Below are 22,523 nucleotides of genomic sequence, written 5' to 3'. Positions count from 1 at the left end.
ATCCTGAGCAATACGCTTCTCCTGGTCGGTGGCGTCCATGTCTTACACGCACGCACGCTCATACACATAAACTACGCACACACCAACGTGCATACAAACACGTCTACGCACACACACAAGCCTACACATACACAATACGCACACACACAAGCCTACACATACACAACTATACACACGTAACCGTACAAGAGAAGGGGCAGGCTTGAAGGGACAGGAGCTGTTTCTAGAAACAAGTGAATACGGTAGTAACCAATGAGTAGGGCCATGTCACAACTTGTGAATGCGAAAAACATAATTTGAATTCAAAATTTCAGAATTCAAATTATTATTATTATTGAGTTATTCCATGTCAAGTGACCTAGGGGTTCCCACTCGACCATCTCCGATTTGGATGAAATTTTATAGAGGAGTAGAGGTGCCTTTGAAACTAATCTATGCAAATTTTCAGCTTGCTAGATGCAAATCTAGGATGTCCGAAAAATGTGATCCAAGATGGCGGATTAGCTTTTGGTGCCTAATTGCCAAGTTTACATCAAGTTTACAGGAAATTTTACTACATTGGAAGCCTGAAATTTTAGGTGCTTAAAGTATGTTTAACCGTTAGTATATTCAAGTACTTTTGTGAATTTGAGCTCGTTAGATTTTGTGTAGCATGCGCGTGAACTTACGAAAAAGCGCGAAGGGAAAAAAATTTCCTAAATTTTAGGTTGTCATAAAATCTGAACAAAAATTATTCAAAAGCTCGTACTGAGTGATTCTATTGTAAAAGTTCTTGTTTTTAATGGGTTACAGTTACACAGAGCTTAAATATCTATTTTCTAGAAGATATTGTGATTCAAAGTGGCTATCAAAACCGTTCAAGTGAAAAATAGCCCATTTTCAAAGCGCTATAGCTCAAGTTTGTCACCTTGCATCTTCTTTTCGTTTATACCATTAGAAGGAACACATTTTTTCCATTCAAATTAAGTTTTTTCTTCTATGGTGTTCTTTCGAATAAGGATAAAAAAACGAGCTAGAAATTATATCTGTCGTAACGAATTGCCTTGTTACATCTCAGATTACGTGACATTTTATAACACTGGAAACCTGAAATTTTAGGAGCTTTAAGTTCTTTTGGTTGTCAACACGTTCTACAACTTTTGTGAATTTGAGTTCATCAACTTTTGTGTAGCACGTATGCAAAGTCTTGACAAAATGCAGCAGAGAAACTTTTTTCCTGGAATTTACGATGTCATCAATTCTAAACAAAAATGATTCAAATGCTCTAACTTTGTAATTCTATTGTCAATATGCATGTTTTTAATGGGTTATAGTTGCGAGCGTAAATATTGATTTTCTATGAGATATCGGCATCCAAAGTGGCTATCAAAATAGTTCTCATGAAGAATAGCCTGTTTTTAAAGCCCTGCAGCTTAAGTTTGTCACCTTGCATCTTCTTTTCGTTGGTACCATGAGATAGAACATAGTTTTTTCTCTAAAAATAATTTTTCTTTTCGATGGTGTTCTTTCAGATAAGCGGGAAAAAATGAGCCTGAAATGCTATTTGTCGTTAGCAAGAAAATCTCGTTCTACAATATATAAAGAATGGTGAATGCCGTGACAACCGACTTATAGGGATTTTGCAACTGTAATAAATGAGAAATAGTTTTTTTATTAATCATTTAAAAACCTTTTTTGTAAATTAATACATTAGAATCAGAAAAATATTTTGTTCAGGAAGCTGATCAATAGACAGAACAAGATAATTTTCTTTTTTTTTTATCATATTTCACTTTCAAAGTATCTTTTTAAATGATTAATAAAAAATTATTTCTGACTTATAATAGTTGCAGAACCCTATAAGTCGGTTGTCACGGCATTCACCGTTCGTTATTTATTGTAGAACGGGATTTTCTCGCTAAAGACAAATAGTATTTCAGGCTCATTTTTTCCGCTTATCTGGAAGAACACCATCGAAAAGAAAAAATATTTTTTAGAGGAAAAAAATATGTTCTATCTCATGGTATCAACGAAAAGAAGATGCAAGGTGACAAACTTGAGCTACAGGCATTAAAAACAGGCTATTCTTCATGTGAACTATTTTGATAGCCACTTTAGATGACAATATCTCTTAGAAAATCAATATTTACGCTCTGCAACTATAACCCATTAAAAACATGCTTATTGACAACAGAATTACAAAGTTCGAGCATTTGAATCATTTTTGTTTAGAATTTATGACATTTTAAAATCCAGGAAAAAGTTTCTCTGCTGCGTTTTGTCCAGACTTTGCATACGTGCTACACAAAAGTTAATGAACTCAAATTCACAGAAATACCAGAACGTGTTGACAACCAAAAGTACTTAAAGCTCCTAAAATTTCAGGCTTCCAGTGTTATAAAATGTCCCGTAATCTGAGATTGGACATGCCAATTCGTTACGACAGATATAATTTCAAGCTCGTTTTTTTATCCTTATTCGAAAGAACACCATCGAATAAAAAACTTAACTTGAAAGGAAAAAATGTGTTCTTTCTAATGGTATAAACTAAAAGAAGATGCGAGGTGACAAGCTCGAGCTATACGCTTTGAAAATGGGCTATTTTTCACTTGAACAGTTTTGATAGCCACTTTGAATCACAATAGCTTCTAGCAAATAGATATTTAAGCTCTGTAACTGTAACTCATTAAAAACAAGCACTTTTACAATGGAATCACGCAGTACGAGCTTTTGAATTATTTTTGTTCAGATTTTATGACAACGGAAAATCCAGGAAAAAAAATTTTTCCCATCACGCTTTTTCACAAGTTCACGCTCATGCTACACAAAATCTAACGAGCTCAAATTCACAAAAATACTTGACTATACTAACGGTCAAACATACTTTAAGCGCCTAGAATTTCAGGCTTCCAGTGTAATAAAATTTCCTGTAAACTTGTTGTAAACTTGGAATTTTAGCACAAAAAGCAAATCCGCCATCTTGGATCACTTTTCGGAGATCCTAGATCCTCGGGTTTGGATCTAGGAAGCTGAAAATTTGCAAAGGTTAGTTTCAAAGGCATCTACGCCTCTATAAAATTTCAACCAAATCAGAGATGGTCGAGCGGGGACGATTTGAAAAATTACGTCAGTTGACATGGAATCACTCTATTTCTTTTCTTTTTTTTTGTTAATTTCCATGTCATTACTGTATTAAGTCCCCTTAGTCATTCTTGGGAGTAATTCCAGAGCCCAGGATTCACGATTGCAGTCTATAAAGAAAGTAGAGATTTATTTATGTTCAACGGAATGCTAAAACATTGCTTTTAATGGGGAAAATAGGGGCTGACTTTTTTTTATCGAAGCCTTTCAGCGACGAGAGGGTAAACAGCGATCAGGGTAATCCACACGCCAGTCATTCAACAGGGTTGGGTCAATGAACTCTCTTTTTCCATCCAATCTCGAGAAGTGTATACGGTGCTTCAACCGCAAGCACGCAAACCTCTGGTACAACACTATACCATAATTCTCCTTCACACGAAGAAAAACGGTGTTGCCTTTTGGCTCCAGCTGAGAGAAAATGAAAAATGGAATTGCCCATGTTACAAGGGAAACGAATATATTTTTTACTGAGTGCTAAGTGCCTGCGGAATGACGCCTATGGAGTGCCTCTTTGAAGCCGAAATCAGTCAATACGTTCTGAAACTAAATTTGGGGAACCAATTCCCTCCCCCACCCCCCGTCCTCCCTTCCGTCTTTTTTTTTTCTTTTTTTTTTCCAACCTTGTTTCCACCTGGAACAACAAAATGAAACTAGTTCTATTCTCCCCTCCCCCCAAATTAAATCTAACAATCATTCCAAAATAAAATCCCCCATTATTCGTTTAATATCGTTCCAGTAAATTTTAGAAATTGATAAATTACATTTGCAACTCCAATAAACTATAGGGGGCGCAGCTGCCACTGTCTAATGGCGGATAGAAAAGGTAAAACAAACAAATGCCGTAACTTATAACTTGCTTTGACTCTTAGTGAGTGACAGTAATTTTTCATCGTGTTTGTGGGAAGCTTTCTTTTCTATTCCTCTGAACTGTCTGAAACCTGTAATTTGCCTTAAAGAAAACACGTGGGATGTTTTGATGTTTTACCTTTTTCTTTAGTATTGTTAATCACCGCAAGGTAGCGTATTCGAGCTCTGGAGTTGCAAATTAAGTATAATATCATTTCATATAAAATTTAGGAACTTGGTTGCGCATCGTTGGTAGCACATATTGTCGATGCTTTGTTGCGCATCGTTCCAGCGAATGCATGAAATGGGGTATTAAATACATACGAGGCAGTAAGAAGCAAAGGGGTGGAAATGGACATTGTCTAATTTTGAGTAAAACTCGTTTAAAGTTCAATCCGATGTAGACTTTCATTAACATTGTTTTTTTTTTTTCTAAATCATGCTGTATGGCAGTTCCCACCAGAGCTACTAGTACCCCTACTCAACTCTTAGGTCCCCTTAGTAACCTTTATCAACCCTTAGTAGTGCATCTCTTGCCCTGAAACCAGAGGAGAGCTTCTCCTGCCATTTGTACTGATATCTCCAAATTTTTAATTTGGCACTTAAATTCCATTGCTTCTCGCTGCCTCATAAAACAATCATTTAAAAATAAAATTTAGGGAATTGTTCATTCATCTTTTGTTTCAAATCGTTCCATTAAATTTCGATAATGAAGCATTAAATAATACCTAACTTTACCATTTTTTAACTACAATATGTTTCGCCTGTTCAATAAGTTTAGACCCTTTATTTTCTGCTACTTCTTGTTAGCAAAAATAGATCTTTTCCTAAAAGCTTGCTTGCTATATATATATATATATATTTTTAAGAACTTCAAGTGTTTTTGAAAATACTAAGGTGAATTGTTCAAAATTTTGCACACTTGGTTTTATTTCAATTTTCCTTTATTTTTCATGGGTACAACGAAAATTTCCGAGCTACAGAAATTCTGCTCCGCTGCGAAAATTTAAAGAACTTCATTGCATCGTTTTGCATCGCAGAGCAAATCTAGAGGGCCACAGAGAAAAGTATGAAAATAGGGCAGGCATGAATTTTACAAAGGGGGCCAAAGTTAAATCATTTCATTTTGGAAAAGAATATTTTACCCAAAGATAAAGAAATTCTTAAAAATTATTTTTCTAAAATTCGTTCAAGGTATTAAATGAAAGAAAGGAAATTTACAGTTGAGTAATGAGTAAGAAATAAAGATGGAAATAATGAATAGAAGCAGCATTATGTATGTTAAACTTTCAACAGAAGAACGCAATATTTAATTTATAGTTTACTAGCTGACCCAGTCACGCGTTGCTGTAGCAAAAAAGTTGGATTAAAATAAACTTTTACTCATTATTTTGATAGAATCAACTAAATATTTTTAATAGAGCTTAAAATAGTATAGCCGATTTTAAAATATATGAGATTGATAATGGGCGTGATTCAATGTAAAAACGATTCATAAATGTTCGTGGAAAATTATGGGCAGCTGATGTGGCCAATTTCTGCCAGTAACATGTCATGCCAAAACCCGGAAAGTTTTCCGATAAAAGTTAATAACCTTCCTGAAATTATCTCAGAAGCCTCTTGAAAAAGATCTTCCCGTTTGAAGCTAGTCGTGTTTCTGGAACTTTAGTGTAAACTTAGGAAGGGATAAAAAAAAAAAAAAAAAAGCTTAGCACCTTTCTGATTTATTAAGGAACTTCTATAAGCAGTAATACAAACATAGCCAAAGCTTAGCCAGAACTGCAAGCAAGTATCGAAAATTTTTACTCAGTAACGTTTCGGATTTTTTTTTTCAGTGCAAGCTGAAGAAAGTACTTATTGAATTCAGTAAGTACTACCTAAATTTTCTATGGAAAAAGCACTATACTTACGCTTAGTAAATTTTGTAAGTATGATTTTGGCCAAAAAAAAAAAAAGCAAAAATATTTTGAAAGTGATAGTAAATTTCGAAACTGATTGTAAAATAACCGAATGTAGAAACTAAGAGTATAAACCACCATACACTTTTAGATTCTACACTAAATTTTATTCACCTCTGCTTTCTCTATAGTTTGTAATCAATAACTTCTTTACAAAATACACTAACTAAATTAAAAACATATAAAAAATAAATTTTTTCAGTGAAGTAGATAACATTGACTTCGAACTATTGTTTCTATTATTTGAAAACTGAAAACTGTCTAAGCACTAAGTTGTACACAGTGTTCTTGCTTAACCAGTCTTTTGCTAATACGAAAAGTATGATAACTTTCCACTTGTGAGTAGGCGATATATGGTTGCCCATGAGAGAAATACTTATGTTTCAAGTCCAAACCGAAAGAAGACATTGTTTGTTCTTGCAGGGGCGGCAAATAGGGGGTGCGAGAGGGAGCGGTTGCACCCCCAAATTTTTCACTAAGAATAATATAAAATGGTAAAATTCAATTTAGATAACTTAGAAAATCATTTGCCTGAATTTTCAGAACAGAAAAAACTGATGGAGGATAAGTGTTTGCCTTAACTAAAGAAATAATCGCTTCATATGGGTTAAATATTTCAAAATTGAGTAATCTATGTTATGATGGAGCTTGGAGCATCTTGTATGAGATACCCGTACAGTGTAGAGTCTGTGCAATTTTTACGCGTAAATTACATGTCATTTTACATAAATTTTTATGCTCATATTATAACTTAATGTTCAGCTAGTAAGTGTTCATTGACGCCATGTACTAGAAACACATTTTAGCAACTCGGTGTATCACATGCTTTCATAGGAACCTTTTGTAAAGATATGCTATTTTTGAAAAACATCTCACATCAAAAAATACTTTCACATCAACAAATGTAGCTTGAGGCTCTTGACTTGATAATCTCCGAGTGACACAAGATGGTCTTCAAGAATTATAAAAGCCCCCTGGAAGAATTACTGGAAAGCGACCTTTTCATTGATAAAAAATTTGATGTCATTTTAATATGTATGCCTTTGTCTGAATTTTTTGTTTATTTATACTGCAGAGCGTTTTTTTTTTTTTTTTGATAAATGCTGCACTCTATCATAAAAATTTTAATTCACTAATCTTAATTCTTGGATTGACAATTGAAACTCTTAGTAATTTTCGCATTAATGCATACTTGTGGAACTTTGTGACAGAACTTTTCGTAACAGTTTTTAATGTATGCCAATGTGGAAGAGGTGACAAAACCCAGATGAAGTTTTAGTCAAAATATTAAATCAATATTTTGAATAAACTGATCAATTTAGTTTCTCAAGAAATTGAGACAGGATTTAATGAGATATATTTATTATTGGTCTTAACTTCAATATTATGTAAGTCGGTTATAGAAAGCGAAAAAGAAAATATTACACTTATAAGTAATGGCATGAGTGAAGAGGAATTGTTTTGTGAATTGTGATTATACTTTTTAATGACACAAAATAAATACTAGCCTATTTAAAAAGCTTTCTTGGTTATTTAAAGAGAGGAATCTAAAGGAAATGTGCTTTTTTGACATAACTTCCTTGCTTCCATTGTTTTTTGACTGTTTCAATCAGGTCAGTCATTTGAAAGATGACTTCCGTGATTAAACTGAAAAACCGATGTAAATAAAGCACAAATTTACACGAAAATACAGCATATCGCTATTTCAAGGTTACAAAAATGGAGCCTCTACATCGGTGTAAAAAACTACGCACACAACCAGAAAGTTGTAGGAGAACTGAACGTCAACCAAATTTGACTTGCGTGTCTCAGGAGGTTAGAGAATTGTCTTCGAAGCGCAATGAAGCAAAGCAAGACCTTCCTCTTTAGCTATACTGGCAATAAATTAAGTCATTGGATATTGATTAACTATAGTTACAAAATTTTCTGTTCTTCCTGACTCCAAAAATAGCAGATTAAAACTTTACTAAAAAAAAAAAAAAACTTGTACCGAGATATTTTGTGAGATAACTTATAACAAAATAAATTTAAGGCTTCGGTCGAAAAAATTTTAATTGTTCTTTACAAACCTAATTATTCTTAACATTAAAACCATTTAATTATCAGTTATTGTGAAAAACCATATGTATTTTATACCGTTCTGAGGAAATTCATGTTCAAGAAACTCGACCCCCCAAACGAAATGCTGAAATGCCGCCCCTGTGTTCTTGAGATCTATTTATGGTCTTTGCAAAAGCTAAACGAATCAAAAATTGAAGCCTTTCAAATGTGTTTGAAAATTATGACGCTATTAATGGATTACGTGGCAACACAAACATTTCTCCTTTAAACTTTCCCGTCAAAATTATTGACTTTTGATGAAGAAACATGTACCGTTGCGTAATTTAGGTGGATTTAAATCGCGAAAAAGAATAAATTGTTGAACCAATTTTCAACCAGAAATCGTGTAGCCGCATTCCTGGTGTATCCAGGGAATTAAAAAAATCAGTTGGAATGTTTACTGCTTTGTTTTCATCGACAACAGTATAGGCTTGTTCAGCATTAATGGGGAGCTTTTTTTTTCCAGCCGTCAGTAATGGCTTATTATTCGCAATAGTTGTAGCTAAGACAGCGTCATTGCTCTGTTGTTATACGTTGCAAATCAGTGTTAATTAAGTCGGTGGCCTAAATATCAAGTGACGGCATATCATAATAACTAAGTGGCAAATTTGAAATTGAAACTCAAAAATCTTCAGTTAAAACTAAAGCTTCATATTCATCTCTGGTGTAAAATCTGGATTTGGACATTTGTGTGTTTAAGATAAATAAATACCTTTGTGCTGAACAGTAAAGTAAGACAAAACAACGTTAGAAGAAGCACAAATTTGTAAATTACAGCAGACACGTGTTTCGGCGTTACAGGGAACGCCTTTTTCAATGGAAAAAATAATGAGCTTATGGATGAATGCTTTTGTCGGATGTCTTTTCATCCATAAACTCATTATTTTTTGCATTGAAAAAGGCGTTCCCTGTAACGCCGAAACACGTGTCTGCTGTAATTTACAAATTTGTGCTTCTTCTAACGTTGTTTTGTCTTACTTTATTTGTGTTTGTTAAACTTTATGAAATACGTCTTCAAACGTGAAAGTTTTATAGTTTTTCCTTAAAAAAAGATGATTGTGTTGGATAGTATGCCGTCAAAATTGTTTTAAACAGTTGGAGAATACTGTTTCTCCTTATGTCAAATCTGCATTAGAAAGTGTCAACTCCAATGACTTTGTGCGACCAATAAACACAATTTGCGACATGCATCGGGATATGTATTTGACAGTCGACAATTGACGATCCACAAATATTCCTGTCTGTTCGGGAATGTTTACCAAAAACTAAACTGTTACAAAACCAGCGCGATTACAGAGGCAATTATGATTTTAAAAAAAAAATTAATTTTATCTGGGAAATAGACTCTTAATTAGTTCACTTTTCGTCTCAACGGCAGTGTAAAAATTGTCTGGCTATTTGTTGTACTGTATATTTTGATACAGTTCAATTTCACCGTTTCCAATACCCAGCAATTGCTTAAAAAATACTTGTAGGATTAGATTATTTTGCGTTTATACTCGCATGTTCATGGTCAATCGCATTATCTCGACATTACTCTATAAAAACGATTGTTTTAAACATGCGTTGATTTCATTCGAATAATTGGTAATGTCTGCCGGAAGTCCCCAGACAGTATTCAGACAATTTCGCCTAAAAGTTTACCGTTGCCGTTCAAATCTTGCACAATCCTATGATGTGCTTCGAATGAATGCTTTTACTCATGAGCCATAGTACACTTATTCCAAATTTTAATTTCACTCTCTTGCAACACTACAGCCATTCCACGTTTTTTTTCCTTTAATGTTACACATTGCGTTTTGCTTGTTATGAATATCTAATAGGCAACTTTAAAGCTGAATGTGCTGTTCGTCTACCATCTAAAAAAAGTGGCAGCAATGCCTGACGATGCAATTGTCACTGCAATTTTCTGTTGCGAACGTATCTTTGCAAGAATTAATGATATTAAAAATCTCTGGGGGGAACAAAAAAAGAAAATAATTGTTTTCCGCTTAAATTCATTAACCTTCCTGGAATTAACCTGGAATATTTTTGAAGAATTCAGTAGTCTTCTTGGTTAAAGGCAATTATGATTCTGGCACCTTCAGAGAAGCCTAACGTAGGTTTTATATAATAGCCTGGAACCTTCCTGCTTTTCTAAGAAAGCTCTCAAAGCATTAATGCACGCATTGCCAAAGCGAAGACAGACTCTCAAGCAAGTATCTCGAATGCAACTCCTCTGCAACTCTTGCAAAGCTTCGTGATCCAGATATCTTTTCGCACTCAATGGGTGTTGAGTCAATCTGGAAGAACCGTAATCGCTCTGAAACCGATACACCTATTAAATACGTTTAGTTAATCTTGATACTGGTGGAAAAAAATATTTTTCACAACGGTGTGAAATCTACAATTTGTAGCAATTCAAGGAAACGTTTTGAAAAATATAGTTGATTTTCTCAGGAAGTGAATAATAACCTGTAATATCCCGAAACGTTAGATGAAAATTCTAAGCAACATTTCTGAGTTTTTTTATCATGATGTTTTTAGCAGTAAGTCACACGATGTTAGAGTTATATCGATTAATTAACTTACTCCGCCATCTATTAAGAATTTTTAGAACTAAACAATTAATTCACACTATTATTGCATAATTAATATGAAATTTGCAATAAAAAATTATAAAAACTATCCTATCTTTTAAGTTGAACCAAATGACACATAGATATGAAATTTGAGAAAAATCGGTTGAGTAGTTTCGGAGTTTACCCCGAACAAACATCGTGACACGTGATTTATATATATATAGATTGTGCAATGCTAAAATAAAAAAAGTTTTAACATCATTAGAATTAAAAGTTATAATAAATTTTTATGCCGTGCTTCTATTAATTACTAGTAACACCCGCACGGCTTTGCCCGTAGTAGAAAATTAAAAGGTCTTTTGGTTCGCCTGTATATTTACTAATAATGTATGATGAATTTCTCGCCAATTGGCTTGCCCGTGTTACGGTTCCACGTTACGATAACTTGGTAATTTACTCGTCCATCTTATGATAATTTTGCTCGGGAAATGTTCTTAAAATTGGAATAGAAAAAGAACAAAATCGAATTTTTGAAAAAACGCTTCGAAGTGCACACCCCCCATTCAACAAACTAATTCTGTGCTAAATTTCATGAAAATTGGCCGAATGGTCTAGGCGCTATGCGCGTCACAGAGATCCTGACAGACAGAGAGATATTCTGACAGAGAGACTTTCAGTTTTGTTATTAGTAAAGAAAAGCCTGAAATACACAGAACTGTCACGCAATTTTGAAAGCAAGCAGAGTTCATGAATTAAATACAACATTTTTAAAATCTTGCTTTTAAACTGAATTTAATTAGTGTGACAAAATCTTTTCCCTTAATATTGTGTTTTTGAAATTTATAGTGGAAATAATTTTTAATGCAATATTACCAAATGAAAATAACAAATTAGTTATGGGAACACACTCAATTCCAAAAAACACGTGAATGTTTGAACTTGAGAGCGTGAACAGTATTGTACACACGAGGGGAAATGGGTCTCTAAAAAAAATTCTGCTCATACGGTTGCCACAATTCAAGCCAAAATATGTTGAGAATCCCTGATCTAGACTTACAGCATTAGTATACATACAAACTATCTCAAGGAGTTCCGCCTAAAACTAAACGAGCCTACTATTTCGTATACCATCAACTTTCTAGTATCTAATCAATATTCTCTTAATTAGATAAGAATGCACGCTATTATCATACATACTTTTTAACATTTTGAGCTGATTTCTAGAAACAAAATATGCCTCGCTCATCTTATGAAATAGATACGTTAAAATAAACAAACAAATCAAGTCATAGCACCATTTTAACAATGCAGAAAACATGTTTTTTTCCATTAAAACATTCTTTAATCGGTTTGAAAATTCATTTTTCCCTCGTTGCCAAACATTAAAAAATGTATATACAAATACTTTGAAAAATAAATAAAAATAATAATGTATACTTAAATAATCATCAATTTTTTTTTTTTTTAAAGGCTGCACAACTCTTTTTGTTATTACATAAAGGACTGAATTTTCTTTTATTTCCCAATGCCAAAAATAGAATAAATCAAGTAAAACTTAAGATTGAAAATAAAAACAAATATCAACAATCATTATTTCACACTAAAAACCAGAACTTGCGGAGTCGGAGTCGTGGAATCGAACTGATTTTGAGGTAACGGAGTACGGAGTCGGACTCTGCCATTTTCCCTCAAAAGTCTGCAAATCTGCCAGTGCCTTGCGAAGTCGGAGCATACACTCAGAGAATAATTTAATTTTTTGTGTGATTTAAAAAAAAATAATTTTAGAAAACGTTTTGAGGATGCAGCGGGTTACTGAGACCTACGGGTCACAGATCGAGTATTGTTGGTGCAGAACTTCTTAAACTTCGAAATTAACTGCGTATATCTTGCAATTATCTATTGCTTGAATGTCAAACGGGAGAATAGCCAGCGAAAAGTTAGACCCACCTCATTGGATTCAGTGTCCTCGATGCAAATAAGATTCATGTTTAATTTTTTTTTTCTCTGCAAAAAGAAGTTCATACCGTTCCCTCGAGTGTTTTCTCTGGGTGTATATCACTCTTTCTAAATAAATCAGGACTTGAAATAGTTTTGGAACACGTCCATCATTCCCAATTAATTCTGACTCTGAAAAGCAAATTTTTTTTATGTATGATAATCATGTTAAAGGAACGTTACATAACTTATTTGAGTTTTAAAGTTAAGTACGATTTATTAAAATACGATGAACGTCTGTCATTTTAGACGAACGTTTTGGCACTTTTAATAAATTTAAGTTTTAAAGTTAAGTACGATTTATTAAATTAACATTCTTCATGAATTTTGGTTTGAAAATGTCAAGCAAAACAAGAGAGAAAATAGCTCACGATGTTCAAAAAAAAAAATCTGGGCAAAATATTTTTGTGAAAAGGCGTTGCATAACAGATATTTTGCATGGTAAAAAATTGAATTTTTTGCTACAGTTAAAACCACTTTCCGCTCAAGTTTTTTTTGTTTGGTAAAGTCGCTTCGAAAAATGTATTTCCTTTAATTTGTAAAGAAAACAATGTAGAAATCTTATGTACTTAATTTTCAAAATACATTTGAAATTTTTCTTTGAAAAAATAAATCTCAAAACAAGGTTGAAGGCAAAATGCTACTTACTGGATAAGAATGTTATGTATCTGGCAAAAGAACGAGATGTCAATCAAAATACTTAGAAGATGCATCACTAACATTTAAACAGTAGCCAAAATGTTAGTACTATTCCTATCATTTTGAATTTTTCCAGGAGGAGGGGGGCAAAAGGACAATACTCAGTGTAAAGTGTGCAAAAAAAAAAAAAAAAAAAATATTTGTTTTTGTAGAACCAATTTAATTTGTTGTTACTAATAAAAATAGCGAATAGGCGATTTACTTTTTGCGTTGCATGTATGCATTTTTAAAAAGGGCTACCAAAATTGCAAATTAGCCACCATTTTTTGAGACTTTAGAAGCCAGTGGCTACGTTTCAAAATTCCTAGTCTAGAGCGTTAAATCCACTGAGGCCAATCGACCCTCTAAATGATGGGCCCAAGGACGTAGCCAAGGGGTGGGTCCATGGGGTCCGGACCCCCCCCCCCCCGCCCTTCGCGAAAGACCCCTCTCCTTTTTCTCAGTTGTTGCATCTCGCATCAACAAAATTTTTCCGAAAGATAATGATTTTATAAAACGCAGCATTCTCCCCCCTTAAATATTCCCAGTAATTGGCAATTTTCTCAGCGCTTGAGTCAATTCAGAACACGAGAACCTCGCGCAACAACTACATGTTCCCAATTTTCGTCTGCTTTTTGCTGTCTCACCTACTCCGTCCGAAACGGGGAAATGTCCCTTTCGACTTTCAAACCAGCTGGGTCCTGTGACCTTGAAATTCAGCCCCTTTCCTTGGTCCATTAAATTGCCATTGGCAAAGTAAAAACAAGCATTTATTGCCACTTCCGCCGTATCCCACAGTCTCATTGGAGTGGTTTTCTTTATTTCTTTCTCCTTTCTTTTTGGATTTTCGTGGATTTTCTAGACGCATGTTGTACGAAAGACAGCCAGAGTGAGATGTGTTCCTGGTGAATCAGTAATTGAATTCCGATTTTTTTCTGTTTTAACACGCAGTTTTTATCTACGTCATACTTATAGGAAACATATCTTGACCAAAATTGTGTGCAAAAGAAAATTAAGTTTACCCAAACTAGGTAAGCCGTAGTGCTCCCTTTTAAAGTTTTCTTGAGAATACGAGCAATTTTACGTGTTAATGTGTTTTTCCATTTAAAAACTAATTTTAGATTCTAAGCCAGCAGCGAAAAAAGAAATTCTACACATTTCGTGTGTTTAAGGATGAGAAAAATAATTATTGATTTTTTTTTCATTTTAACTCTATATTTTTGGCATGGTTCATTTCAGATTCATTTTATGTTTTGATAAAAAATTTTATTTGAACTTTTAGATTACTTTTAACATCTCTCTCCTTTCTGAGTAACAAATTACGTAGATTTTTTACTGATGTTTTCCCCCAATATTTAAGCATGATCATGCAACATATTAAATGCCCCAAAAAAAAAATTCGTGTTTAAAGGTAAAATAAATGAATAAATAAAACTTGAAGTTGATGTAACAAACTTTTTACGGTATCAAAATTTTATAGAAAAATTAAATTGAAAATTACTTGAATATTTTACTGTGATCAGTTTATGAAATTACAAGCTCGGCCATATTGACTCATGTAATAAGTAATTTATTAGAAATTATTACTTTAAATCTTACTGAATTGTGATTCTATGATCCCAAAAGAAAAACAGTTAGTTTTTAATTGACGAAAAAAAAATCTTATTCGATGTTGTTCCATAAAACATTTGTATTTGCATCATTGGAATACATTTTCTGATTGTTATTCACTGGCTTTGTACTAAGGAGTTATTTAATTAGCATCTATGCATCCATCTTTAGTAAATTGTGAAGATAGCATTAAACGTAACAAAAAACAGGCATGTGCATTTAACTATAAATTACTGCGTTACAAGCAAAGAAACAAAAAAGGTGAATACGAGGTAAAGGTTTTTGAGCTTTTCTTTTATATATTGCCTTTTTTTTAAACACTTATTTTCTTCAAGCTAAAGATATTTACTATTTCTTGCAATAGAGTGTTTTGCTAACATCGTATTGAAGAAAAAAAAATCATTACCTGCGTCGTAAAATATGATATGTATTGTTGTTAAAATTAACAACATGTTGTTAAAATAAAATTACACATATGCTTAATTTAATTCATTAGGTATACATTCCATTAATCGGCATGTAAAAGATCCCTTAGGTCGTTTGACTGTGAATACTCTTGACAAAATTAAATTCCTTTTGCAGTTTCGCATCGAAGAGAGCTCAGGTGTCCATCTGGTGGAAACTGGGCATCAAATTTTCCTGTGACATTCACATTCGCGCCTAAATGGTGGCATATGAATAACTGGATGCCATATCGTTGGTTCGCACTTGTTCCGCAAAAGGCTAAAGCCTCTAACACAGCCCCGTTAGAAAGAAAAAAATAATGATAAAAAACGGCAATACGCGTTTTCCGATACTTAAAATTTTTTCGAACAGCTTTCACCCTTTGAGGACTGGCGACTTCACTTGAGAACACCATTTATTTCTTGCTTCTCTTTTTTTCAGGTAACTGAAATCAATCTGTTAGTTGGCTGAAGAAAGAAAAAATATATAGATAAAAAATGGTTGCAACAAAGGAAACCTCCGTCCCTCAAAGAGTTAATAGTTTGTTCAAGCTTTTAATTGATGATTAGGAATGATAATTAGAAAACGGATAAGATTGGAAATATCATTCTATTTCGTGTTATCAAAAGAATATTATAAATGTAAATAAATAAAAACTAATTCTTTTAAATGAAACCTTGTTAATATTTTTGTTGAGAGAGTTGTGGGATTTTGCCTGAAATGTTGTTCAAATCGGACAGGGTTACGTTATGTAACATTCATATAGTTATACATTCGACTCTATAGATATAGATTTATTTATCCTCATATAAATAATGCCGATGATCGAGTAACCCGCGTGTTTCAACAATGAATTCGCACCACGGCATGATATGTAATTCAATAATATGTTTTGGTAATGTTTAACATGCAAGGAAAGGCTTTATTGTGACAAGGCTGAACTCGATCCGGTAACTTGAACAGTTTTACTGGTAAGACTGTGTCATATCAGAGGAATGAAGAAACGAAAACAATGAACGCTATCTACTGGAGTTTAGGGTTAATGCACTGGTGTTAAGAGTTAAAATTTCAACTATCAAAATATCACCAAACAGGCAACTGCTTCGTTCAAATGAAGAAGAGTTGAAGCAATTTTCACCCGTCGTGCCTTGACGGGTGACTTTCTAGTTTTCAAATAAAATGGCATAAGTACAAATGTACATATTTTGTTGAAATATATTACAAAGCTTTAATATTTTATTAAATTATCGCATTCATTTTCCAAGTAATTTCTAGAACAGTTTTTGTTTTCCGTTTTTTTTTATTGTGCCCTTTTTATTAATAGAAAATATATCACTTATTTTCAGGAGGACAGAGGTTCACCCATATTTGGAAACTTTGTATGTGATAACTTTCAGTTTAATGTTAATTAACAAACTGACAATAATTAATTTACTTCTTAACATAAACTTTTTGTTAACTAATTTTAACTAATGACTATTAGTTTCAATTATTTAATTAATTTTAGTTAATTATCATATTTTAATGATCAGTTTTAATTGGATTTATCTTAATCTTGTGTAATTATCAGCTACTAATTGTGCTTTAGCATGCCTCCTCTTTTGAAGTTCGTGCAACCTTGGACCCCCCCCCCTTAACAAAGTTCTAGCTACGTGCCTGATGGGCCTGATAAGAACCAGCTTTTTAAAACCCTGACGCAAAAAGGATGGTGGTTATAAGTTTCACGCGTGTGTGTTGTCTCGAGCATCGTAGCTCCTAAACGGATGAACCGATTTTGTCGATTTCTAATTTGAAAGGAGATTTGATCGACAGCAGTTAGTTTTCCGCAAAATACGGGTCGCAGGCCGCATAAAACCCCGCCAATCTGATATACGTGGCCCGTTGTTATTGTTTGGAAGATGAGACAATCGAGAGTGTTCACATATATGTTACTGATTTGGGACAAGGTTGTTTTTTAATTCAATATAAGATTTTGTTTTAAACTCTTAGTGGAAGCCATTCTTACTATTCAAACTTTCTGAATGAAGTTAGTGTGTGCAATTACGTATGTATATTTATCTTTGCAAAAACTTACTGTTTTTCCTCCTAAAAGGTTTCAATTTACACATTTGCGGGAGTACCATTTTTACTCACTTGCGGCATTTTCTAGAAAACATTGCCACCGCAGAAACACATTACGGAAACTCAAAATTCAAGGTAAAACTAAAAGCAAGAGAAACATTAGATGCCGCAAAACGAAATAATAAAAGGCAACGCTTCTTGTTGGGGAAGAATCAAAACAGGTTTTCGGTTTTCCCGCCAGAATTTCAACACGCGAGTTGAATGTGTGCTCGATCTTTTTCGTATGCCGAGCTTTTATTTCGCACTCTTATGATGCATTTAAACCGAGAATTCTCAACCATTTGATCTGTCGCACCGATCTGTGGACAAATTGCCGGTCCTTGGTTCGATTCCCGCCTGTAGCCCTGGGTGTTCTTTCATTCCTATGGAATGTACATCTTTCATGTGTATTGTCCTTGAAATAAAAATATGGAAAAAGATTGTGGATTATTAGAGGTAAAAGCTTCTCCGCTGAGAATAGCTATATTCTCCAATGTGTGTTATCATAAATCAATTCAAAAATGAAATCAAATTGAATGCGTCACTTGCCGTGAATGAATCTATACTTAAGAATTCATGAGCTAAAATGTATAACATAAAATTCAGCCATTTTTTGAGCTTTTATAGGGGCTAAATATGTATAACTTACATCGTACTTATGAAATCCTGTCCGACCTGTCCAACTGTGCAGTTCAAGTTATTGAAGAAATTGAAAGAGAAGAATATATTAAGTATGCAGCACATTTTCATAAAGGCGCCATTTGCTTAAAACTTTATCTGAACTTCTTTTTAAAAATGACTGCATTAATAAGGTTACATTTTAAAATCTTTGTATCAAAACAAATACCGAATTTTTGCACTGAATTTGGATTCTATATATAATATAAATAAAAACCACAAGGAATAGAATTTAAAATCACCTATTTTACTTTTGTTGTTATTCTTTTCAAAATTTGAGCGACCAAGAGGCATTCTGTATTATAGATCGTGTTCAAGAGATTAAATATTTTTTTTGAACTCGAAAAAGAAACAAGAGCACTTGAATAGATCTATAAAAAATGAGCACTTTTAAACGCCATTAGAACTACGTATATTTGAACTATCTGGACAGGGCGGATTTACAGGTTTGGGCTTTGGGAGTCTACCTCAATGCATTTTTGGGGCCCCTTAGAGATGAACAAAACAACGAAAAACATTTTTCATGTGCCTTTCTTTGATCTTTTAGGGGTCTCTAGGTTGTGGGAATGCCTCGCAATTCAGATATTTGCGACATGGTAAATCCGTCGCTGTATCTTGAAGTACTACTTTTCATAACACTATCACATAATCATGTTAAGTTTTTAAAAAAATTACTGACAATTTTTATTAAAAAATTTAATGCATTAAAATATATTATGCGGAAAATGTTTTACTGAAATTGTTTTAAGTAAGAAATATTTATCTTCTCAGGAACATTTTTCTGCGAATATTCTATTCGTCCGATCGTTTAAATTATTGAGAAGATTCACTGCTCTACCGTGCTCAGCGCAGAAGTCGATGACTACACGTTTTACTAAAATTGAGTTATTGTCGCGCGGTTATTATTTGTAACATAATTAATCTAAATGCAAGTAGCCATTTGTTAATGGGAAGCACATTTAAATATATACATAAAGTGAGATCTGAACTGAATTATATTGAGGCGTAAAACATTTTAAAGCAACATCTCGTTTTTATTTCGGCTGAAGAAACGACTTTTGCGCTCCAAAGCAATAAATTTAAAAAAAGAAAAATATTTACAGACTTGTGCAAGTGATTAAAAAGTAATAAAATAAGGAAAAAGATTTTTTCTTAAGTGATCGAAAAAATATAGCCGACTCAAAAGCCGGTAAACGATGTCAATTTTGTAAAAGCATGGAACTCCAAAAGTACAAAATATGTGACATTTATGCAATACGGAATAACTACCACGTGGGTTTAACTAGTTTTTTTTATCAAAAAAAAAAAAAAAAAATCAAAAATTAAATAAAACAAAATGCCCGAGTTTCTGTCCAATTTTTTGTTTTCTAGATTCTGCAAGTAGAAGTTTTACGCAATTGTGACGTACAGGGGTGGACTGGGTCCCACAAGAGGGCGCCAACCTTGGCCTTCAAAGGGCGCAAAAAAAAAGAAAAGAAAGAAAAGGAAAAAAAGGTGCCAAAAAAAGTGTAAAATGAAAAAAAGTGTTAAAAAAAGGGGGTAAAAAAATTAAAAAAAAAAGAAAACGATAGTACACAGGTTTACGAGTTAAAAGAAAAGGGGAAAAAAGCAAAGTGAAGTCGCACAGGTTTGTGAGCGCAAAAAAAATAATTTCTAAAATTATGAAATTGCACCAAAAAATAAAATTAAATTTAAAAAGGTGTTCATCCTTGGAGGGTGCAAGGGGGGCGGGGCGCATAGGCGAGAGGGGGCATCGGCCCGCGGGCCGGCGGGCCTGTCCACCCCTGGTGACGTATATACCGGTGTACTTCTAACATCAGCTCGGTATTTGTGCTCTTTACTAGGACCATTCCGCGGAAAACGGTCATTTGTCCCGCGCGTGACGCCTCATATATTTCATTAAAAATACTTTAAAAAATAAATGAACAAATTTTTTCTGCGTATCAAATTACAAACTTGTGTGATTTCTTAAGCAAAAAATGTGTCATTGTACCCTACAAAATTATTACTTTTTAATGAAATATATGAACTGTCATGTGCGGGACAAAGGGTTGACTTTTTCGTGAAGTGGCCCACTATCGTCAGTATAAAATTTCAAAACTAAACATCAAAGTCGATCTTTTGACTTATAACATCTGTAAGAATTAAATTTTGCAAATTAAAAAAAATTTACAACAATGCTTTTATCTGAGCGTCCTTTTGGGGCCTTAGAGGCTCTTCTTGAATGTCTTATTAAATTCATGCAGAAGGAATTTACAATGAAAAATAAACGATTTCTCAATTACAGAATAGAGGGCATTAGTGAATCAAACTAATGAGTTGAATCTAAGAAATCTTTAAATAATTATTTTAAAAAAAAATCCGATTTTTTCAGAAATATAAAACAATATCAATAAAAGCAAGCAAAAAAAAAAAAAAAAAAAAACATAACAAGTGTGAAGTATGAATAACAAACATTTTAAAGAGTTTTGAAAATTTGCGCGTGTTTTTTATTTTGTCATCGTCATTAATACTTTAACAACTACAAACATTACAGCACTTTAACCATAAGTAATGCAATTTTATTTTGACTTTTTTTTTCTTTTTTTGCTTACGCAATCAAATTATTTTTGAGAGTAGAACATTTTCAAATGAGCGTTTTACGCAACAACAGTATTCAATAAAATTTAAAGTAAATAAAATTAACTAGCATATTAGAAGTATAACTATCATCTTATTGCTCTCTCATTCACAACATATTTTCGACAAGAAAGCCCGACTTTTTTTCCCTCTCTCTCTCTAAATAGGTATCAGCTCTTATCTGTTTAATTTTCTTTTAAAGCTATATTATAGTTTCATTTGACCAGTTTTTAACACCAAGTATATTCCATGCATACTAAATAACACTTTTTAGTTCCAGATTTTCATTGAGATTCTACTTCCTTTCGATGAAGTGAGAATTTCAAGTGATTCAATAATTTTTAACAAGAGAATCTACGCACCATGAGTAGCAAATCCATTTCATTGATTGAATTTTGTACCAGCTAGTGAAAAAAAGGTAGATTTTAAACATAACAAATACAGTAAAACCCCGATTTAACGATTGTCAAGGGACTGGAAAAAGTTGTCATCAAATCAAGGATATCGTTGAATCGAGGAGCATATATATTTTGTGCAGTTAAATCCATACCAGTGAAATATATCATTAAATTGAGGAAATCGTTAAATCGGGTACCGTTAAATCGAAGTTATACTGTAATTGAGTACATTTTTAGCAAAATGAGCTGTACTAAAATAGACATGGCTCGATTAGATTCCGAAATTTTAGAAAAAAAGCAAAACACCGCATGACGGGATACAATGTTGGAGAATCCCCCATATTGAGCGGGGGTGGTGCCAAAGACTGACTTTCATATGTCATTCAGCGCCACAGCATTAAAATTTTTACAGAAAATTACGACAATCAGCTCAAAAATCGAATATTCTGAAAAAAACTCACTCCCTTACCGTAACGATCCGGCCGGCAACTTCAAAGATGGAGATCTCTTTTCCTTTTCTTTTTTTTTCAAATTCGGTGTAAATGGAATAAAGTGTTCACGAAACCGATTTCCACATATTCCGGTGCATGTCAAGAGACCGATGAAAGGAACTGAGTTCGGAGAGAGGCATATCCTTAAGGCAGTGTGTATTTCGCGGGAGAAGAGCAGGAAAAAGAAATCTCAGCAAGTCTTCAGTTTCCTGCATGCAGTTAAGTTGATCCTGGTGGAGCTCTCTTGCGTCGCGCGCACCACTTTGAGGCAGACCGAGGACTAACTGATCGAGGAGAAGGACGGGGGTTGCCAGATCCGAGGATTGCTATGAATGCGCGGTAGCCAAACGACGCGCCTCGATCGAAGCCAGGAATGATTTTGTTCTTTCTTTTTTCCACCGCATAGTCGTCTGCTGCCTTCGTCGCAGACTGAGTTGGTGCTTTTCCCTCAGTACTTGCGAATTGGCAGCAGAGTTAACTCAACAGGTGCGAGGTATAACGCGAGTGTGTGGTGTAGAACTCAATCCTTCATAATCTTCGTCTTCTAAGCCGGGAGTTGTGGGTTCGATTCCCGCCAGTGCCCTGGGTGTTATTTCCTTCTCTTGTGTTGTAAATCTTCCCTGTGTGTTTCCGGAGACAAGGCGCTTGGCACGTATTCCTCTAAGCATGTGAAGCTGTTTAGCTTCTTGTATTCAAAAAAAAAAAAAAACAATCGTTCACAAAAGAATTGAGGAAAGTCCCTTAAGTTTTCAGAACTTGCGGCAGAAACTCATGATCCGCTGGACTAATAGGTGATCCCCTGGTTGTCCTAGAACCAAGGTACATAAATAAAGTACCGTACGCACTAAAAAATATACTTTTGGGTTCAAGAAAATGATCCCAAAAGCGAACTCGCCTTTTGTTGAAACAGTATGTATGTACATC

General features: G+C 33.8%; 1 protein-coding gene across 1 annotated transcript in view; it reads right to left on the bottom strand.

Moving 5' to 3' along the window:
- LOC129216084 (electroneutral sodium bicarbonate exchanger 1-like) overlaps positions 1–21,904 on the bottom strand; it is a 303,250-nt gene extending 281,346 nt beyond the window's left edge. The window contains exon 1 of the mRNA XM_054850233.1: positions 21,578–21,904. The gene's annotated coding sequence lies outside the window, so the exon portion shown is untranslated. The remainder of the gene's footprint in view (positions 1–21,577) is intronic.
- Positions 21,905–22,523: the final 619 nt, after the last annotated feature.

The sequence above is a fragment of the Uloborus diversus genome, chromosome 2 (assembly GCF_026930045.1).
Source record: "Uloborus diversus isolate 005 chromosome 2, Udiv.v.3.1, whole genome shotgun sequence".
Classification (NCBI taxonomy): domain Eukaryota; kingdom Metazoa; phylum Arthropoda; class Arachnida; order Araneae; family Uloboridae; genus Uloborus; species Uloborus diversus.
Note: the sequence above shows the minus strand (reverse complement) of the source record. Positions and strands in the feature narration are given on the sequence as shown.